The sequence below is a fragment of the Lontra canadensis genome, unplaced genomic scaffold (assembly GCF_010015895.1).
Source record: "Lontra canadensis isolate GAN:19392208 unplaced genomic scaffold, GSC_riverotter_1.0 scaffold32, whole genome shotgun sequence".
In the NCBI taxonomy this organism is placed as follows: domain Eukaryota; kingdom Metazoa; phylum Chordata; class Mammalia; order Carnivora; family Mustelidae; genus Lontra; species Lontra canadensis.
This window is the reverse complement of record NW_022631026.1, coordinates 17,406,266-17,413,250: the sequence shown is the minus strand read 5'-3', so window position 1 is coordinate 17,413,250 and position 6,985 is coordinate 17,406,266. Positions and strand designations below refer to the sequence as shown.

Sequence of the window (6,985 nt, the reverse complement as noted above, 5' to 3'; positions counted from 1 at the left end):
ATGATCTGTCAGACTAAGAGGGAAGGGATTACTGTCTTATCCGTCACGGACACTTCATTGCCTCGCTGAATGCTCTGTGTTTGTTAATGGTTAAAATAGAAAGGATCTGAGATCTTAAAGAGTCTCTCCTAGTTTAATTCCTCTTAAATTCATTTATTTACTCATTCATTCATTCGCTCTCTGTGCAAACATTTGCTGAGTACCTACTATGTGGGAACTCCCTCTGTTTCTCCAGGCAACAAAGCCTTGATTAAACAGACATGAAAGAGAAGCAGCTGCCAGTCCTTCCCCCAGGAAGCTCTGCTCCACAGGCCTTCACTTAAGAATCCTGGAGCTTCAGTTTCCTTTCGTCAGCTTTTTCCTTAATGGCCAAACTCATGGTGGCAGTGACAATGGATTCTGCATTAGTATTAAAAATTTATTCAATAAATAATGGATTAGAACCTCTGTTTAATAATTATTAATGCACTGCAATTTCAGTTGCCCAAATCACAAGATGTTTTAAACATAACTAATTGAAAACACAATTAACAGCAACTTGCCGAAATAAATCTGGAAGGCAAAATATCCCTTGAAAGGCTCAGACTATAAGAGTGAAAATTCAGAAGCAGCCCCCTCCCCACAGTGCCCCAAGACACAGGATTCATGCTGGGCTCTGCGGAGGCTCTGGGAAGGGTGGCAGTGCCTGGCAGAGTTTGGAATGTGAAGGTTGGTTTGACGGCAGCGTCTCTGCAGCTCCCGAAACTTTAGGTGACCACTTCATTATACCCGTGGGCATTTGGGGTTTGCCTGAGCAGTATGCTATGCCCCGATACTTGTGTCACATGGGCCATTAGAGGCTGATTCAGTGACCTCATTCTGTGCAAACTCAGCAAAGCACAGGCCAGCTGCTGGGGTCTGGAGTACCTGTGGCCTAGAGTCCAGTAGACCTGTCGCTGAGAAACCCAGGCTCCCAGCATCTGACCCAGTTCACCCTGACCGTCCCCCAGCCCTGGTGCCTCCCATGTTCTTTCTGGGGCTGGTTCTTCTTACCTGACTCAGCAGAAACAGTGGAGCTGGGTCTTTGGATCAGGGGCCGAACATGAGGGCCCCTTTGACTTTGTTGCTTCAGCAGCAGTCAGCCAAGAAAAAAATATATATTAAGGGACTTATAGGATGAGCCTGGGACTGGCTGTTGGATTCTAGGATTCCAGAACAACATGGGAGGAAGGCACTGGGTTTAGCATGGATTTTTTGTTTTGTTTTGTTTTTCCCAACTTTTCATGTTTTTACAACTATTGCTACTCTACTCTCTATCCCATGGAGGCTCTCTTCTTTGTATTCACCTTAGGACTTGGGTATACTGACCTCCTATTTTCCATCAGTCCTTCATAGGATTCTTTTGATGAGTATTCAGTGAGACATAATAGGGGAGTTAGTCAACAACAGGGTTGGCCAATGGCAGGCACTCGGCACATGGTAATTTCCTTCCACTCCAGCAATGCCCACTGCTCCTGTATGGTTAATTTATCCCCAGGATTCTGAGCACTGGTGTGGGCATGTTTTCAACAGAATTATATGGATATTGGACACATGGATGTTATTCCTGGAAAACAGGAGGTAACTAAGGAGAATGCTGTCCATTCTCAGGGGGTTAGTCTGGATGGCAACTTGGCTGGAATTTGAGTTATGGCTAACAGGACAGTGAGTGATGTGCAATAGAATGGTGACATATTGCAAAGTACCTGAAGAGCCAGGACAATGAATTTGACTTTCATCTTCAGGAGGGGGGGCACTGAAGGATTTTTAAGTCAGAAAGTAGCATAGATTTTAGCTTAATCTATGTACTCAAGAGGCATGATTCTTAAACATTAGTATGCATCATGAAAGCAGATTCAAACTCTAATTGCTGGATCCTACCTCCAGAGTTTCTGATTCAGTAGTTCTGGGATGAAGTCTGAAAATTTGCATTTTTATCAGGTTTCCAGGTGATATTGATGCCACTGGTCCAGGGACTATGCTTTGAAAAGCACGTGTGTGGAGGATGGGCCAGAGGTGGGTAGGCCTCCAGGCACCGAGCTGGTTAGGAGTCTGGCACAGTGAGCTGTAAGATGATGTGAGTCTGATTTAAAGCAGGAGCTGAGGCTCTAGAAAGAAAGAGAGAGCACAGAAGAGAAGAGTCAGCAAGATTTTCTGGCCCAGTGGGATGAATGGGAAAGGTTGGTGAACCTTCCAAGGGTTTTCTAACTAGGAACCTGAAAGAATGATTGTGCTTATCGGGGAAAGACCACAGAGTAGAGGGTCAGGATGGAGGACAGGCATTTGGTGCATGGCTCAAAATGGTCCTGGGTACAGGTACAACCAGAAGCTTGAGGACCTGCAGTGGCTTCCTACGTGGGGCCTTGAGTGTGTCAGTGGTTGCAACAGCTACATTTCTGTTTTTTCAAAATAAAGTGAAAATGAATCAATATCAAGGAGCAGATGCTGTTGGACTAAAAGAAAAGAAACGAAGCAGCACTTAGAAAATGACCCTGGAAACAATGAGGACGCAGGTATGCCAAAAGGCTATATGGATTTAATGCCTTTTCTTAACAAAGCTGTCTGTGAATGTCTTAATGAAAGTGATGAGCATGGATCTGACAACTCTTTACGAAAAGATATGACCTTCTTGGAATCTGATTGTGATGAACAGCTGCTTATTACTGAGTCATTTAATCAACCGGTTATGCTTTATTCATTGAAATTTCAAGGGCCAGATAATGGTCAGGGTCCTAAGTATATAAACATTTTTATCAGTTTATCCTGATCTGTGGATTTTGGAGAAACAGAAAGAAGGGAACCAGCTCAAGCTCTGGAACTAACAGAAGATGATATTGAAGAAGATAGCATTGTCCCACTTTGTTAAGTTTCAGAATGTTAACAGTATAACTGTTATTTATTCAGTCCAATCAAGGTGAAGAAGAAACAAGGAGAATTTCATACTTCACTTTTATTGGTACTCCAGTCCAGGCAATAAATATGAGTGACTTCAAACGAGTAGTTGGCAAAAAAGGGGGAAGCCAAAAGGTACAGAAGACACTAGAAGACCATATTGCAGTCAGATCCACAGCTCCTGGATAATTGCTTGATTCTTGCCAGAGACTGTCAATGTTCCATTCATTGCCATTACCAATAAATTGTTGCTTTTGTTCAGATGGTTAAAAAAAAAATTCAAGAGGGGAACACAGGGCTAGAGCGAGTCCAGGAGGGGACCTGGAGCACAAAATTTAAGGAGGCATCACTCAGGGTTTTGCAAGCTTTTCCTGACCTCAAATCTGAGCCCCAATTAAAATTTATGCCTCAGCTATCTCAGTGGACTTACCTTAGCCCCCCTTTGGTGAAGCTGTTGCTGTTGCTTCAAGCTCTTGCTTCAAGCCTGAAAGGGGCCTGGTGGGGTCAGCAGGTGGAAGGGAGGGCTGTGGACCACATTGTATATTAAATCCCATAGGTCCATATTGGAAGCAGGTCATGTGCCTCAGTTGTCTTATCATCGGAGGTACCTGTACTCGTACACCTCTTCATGACTTGTACGGATCCAGGTATTGTGTCCACAGGACCGTTGAATAGAACTGGTCACTGGGGCCACAGATAACTGGAAAGCCTTACAAATCTACAGCGCCTTTTGCGGACTATGTGGAGGCAATTCTAAGGTGGTAGCAATGCCTGGTATTCCCTCACTGGCTGAGCCTGTGCACAGAGCCAGCTGTTCCGTAGAAGGGCAAAGATAGAGCCTTGGAACATCTTTCTTGAGCATACTTTTAAATATACTTTGTTGTTGTTGTCTGTTTGTTTTTGTTTCTGTTTTGTTTTAAGGACTTAATCTATGGAGCTCCATCAGGCAACCAAAGCAATCCAAGTTTAATCTCTAAGCATTCATGTCCCAAGTTCAGATTTTTCTTGCATCTTCTCAGCTGGTGCATTCCCCAACTTCTGAATTTCTAAAAATACCCAGCGTGGTTCCCTCTACAAAACACCAGCACCCTGCCAGCTGTTAAATAAATAAACTCAAAACAAAAATGCTGTAGTTGTGAAATAAGATATATTTAATTAAATAAAAAAGGAAAAGCAAGTGCTATTACAAGAACATAAAACTGTAAGGCATAAGATAAAAACTAAATTACTACAAGGCAGCTCGATCCAATCTAATCCTTAAAGATAAAGATGAAACCAGAAAATTGCATGTATTGAGAAATCAACATAAGCCCTGAGCAAATATTAACTAGAGATCTATAAACTTGGTTGATAATAAACAGTTCTATGAACATTAGAATAAGGAAGGGAATGGAAATGGAGCCACACTGGGGTGTGGGGGACTCGAGCACATCTCTCCATCCTGCTCACAGCAAGCATTTGTGCAAGGATCCTGTTCGGGTGGCTTTTCCATTAGCCAATTTCAGTAAATCTGAGAGGAAAAAAATCAAGTGGCGTAGAGGTACCTGGGCAAATTTCTCTCCATCAACTTTTGAAAGACACAGAGATGGATGTGATCTCATTTTACCAGGCTATAAAATGGAGCTTGCAGATAAAATGTTTGCCTTTTACTGTGGGTTTCTAACTTAGCTGTTGACATGATTTTAACAGTGTGTTTAAGCATGAAGAATGGTCCAATTACATGTTAAGTAGCCTTTTTTTATAGTTCTAATAAAGGTTCATTTAGACATTTATACTGACAACTCAGTTCTTTGGAAGGGCATTTTTCAAGTTGCCTGCTAAAAGAAAAATTTCCTGGCAAAAAAACCCCCAAACAACAACAACAACAACAACAACAACAACACCCCCCAAAAAACCCCAAACCAGCAGTAGCTGCAGTGGCCTCGGCCTGCTATTAGCTACAGAATGTTGCTACCGCTTCTGGAGATGCCATTTGTAGAGAGGCCGGTTCTTCTGTTGGAGAAGCCAGCAGTGGCAGCTGAAAAAATCAAGCTCATTCACAGGTGAAGATGCCCTCTTTGTCACAGTTTCAGGCTCTGGGATAAAGATGCTCTTTTGAGAGCATTCATGCATTTCACACCCCACATGGGGAGCTTCAGAATACAATCTGAATGGGAAAGACTCCGGACGGAGAGTAAGGGGGCTGGCTCTGCCAGGCAGGGAACACGGTCCTCCGCCAGATCAAGGTGCAGGGACAGCTGGCTCTCTGAGGGAACCGGAAGGCCCTATGGGGACAGTTAGTGTTCTCAGGCCCCTGGGGATGTAAGTGACCTGGGGCTCTTAAAACATAGTTGTGTGTGTATGTGTGTGTGTGTGCTTCTCCTCTAGTGAGACTCCAACGAAAGTGTTCCTGACAGAAAAAGAGCTATCTATGTGCTTTTCGCTCTGGAAAAAGTCTCCAAGCCTCCTAGAGTCAGGACCATTAACTCATTGTGAATCATCTTGGGGTCTCAGATTCTCACTGCTAGATTTTCGAAGAAAGGGGCCGTATTCATCTGCTCAGGCTGCCATAGCCAAGTACCACATACTGAGTGGCTTCAACTACATAAATGACTTTCTTTTCTTCACTATTCTGGAGGCTGGAAGCCCGAGATCAAGGTGTCTGAGACCTCTCTCCTTAAGCTTGTAGACAGCCATCTCCTCCATGCGCCTTCCCATGGTCTTCCCTTTGTGTGCGTGTCTGTGACCAGATTTCCTCCTGTGAGGCAGTCATAGTAGATTAGGGCCCACTTTAATGATCTCGTTTTAATGTAATTGCCTTTTTAAAAGTCCTGTCTCCAAATAGAGTCACATTCTGAGGTACTTGGGATAAGGGCTTCAACACATAAATTTTGGGGGGACACAGTTCAGCCCATTACATGGCTGCATCTTTATCCTCTTTGTGAATCTGGGAGTACAAGTACGTCGATTTCTGACCCTTTCTTCAGAGGATTGCTTAATACTTGATAGGGGAGGGAAACCACAATAAACCTCATCTGTTCCCCCATTCTGTTAATGGAGACCAGGAGACAAGCTCCGTGCCTAAGAATTCTGTTGTAAGGTAAGGAAAACTTTACTTTCAAAGTATTTGCAACCGTGATTCTCAGCCATGCCTGGGCCTCCTCTCCAGAGCTGCTCATTGAATTGACCTGGGTTAGGTTCAGACATAGATGGCTTTTCAAAGCACCCTCCCTGCCCCCCCCCCAAAGTGATTCTACCATGTAGCCGGGATTGATAAGCCAATGTTCTCAGGGCCTCTGGGTACATGAATGTGACCCTCAGGGCCACCTGATTTTGTTTTATCAGTCGTTTCTGATGCATTGGTGGACCCCTGGATGTGGTCTGGAAGTGGAGAGAAGACCAGTAGCTATTCTGTGTAACAATATGCAGGGATTTTCATGGTGCTCAGGAAAGAAACTCTTTATAGATGACATAGTCTTTAGAAAAATGTTTCTCTTCCGACTGTAGTTTCAGGCTGTGCTAAATCCTGTATCTGAGAATTATTGTATATATTTGGGAAGAGAGTGTGTGTTTGTGTGTGTGTGTGTGTGTGTGTGTGCACGCACACCTGTGTATGATTGAGAATATCGCAAGAACCACAAGGTGCCACAGCTTCCTCTGGGTCCCCATGAAGTGAGCATGGAGAGTCTTTTCCCTGGAATTACTTGCCAAAAGTGCCCATAGGGTTTTTCTGGATTGAATATGCCAGATCCTGGAAAGAATAGTGTCTCCAGGCTTGCCCTGGTGAGCAGAAGGGAGATGAAAGCTAAAGCCAGCCTTTGGGGTGAAGTGTGGGGAGGGTCAAAAGCTGGAGGGCTGAGGCTGTCTTTCAGAAGACAGGGTGGGCTGACCTGACACTGGGATGCTAGGCTAGGAACTGGGGTGCACTCATGAGAGCGTCTCCGGCAAAGACCTTATTATTTCTATTGTATTTTAGGAAAACCATATTGTATCTCATTTAAATTGTACCACCACTACATTGTCATTCCTCTCAGTAGCCGAAACACCTTTGGTAGAGTCCTTTCATCCTCTCAGCTCACTGTGGAGGTCCGCGGTG

The 6,985-nt window shown here is 44.1% G+C and overlaps 1 pseudogene; it reads left to right on the top strand.

Moving 5' to 3' along the window:
* The first annotated feature begins 2,318 nt into the window (after positions 1-2,318).
* Positions 2,319-3,099, top strand: LOC116873274 (annotated as a pseudogene).
* Positions 3,100-6,985: the final 3,886 nt, after the last annotated feature.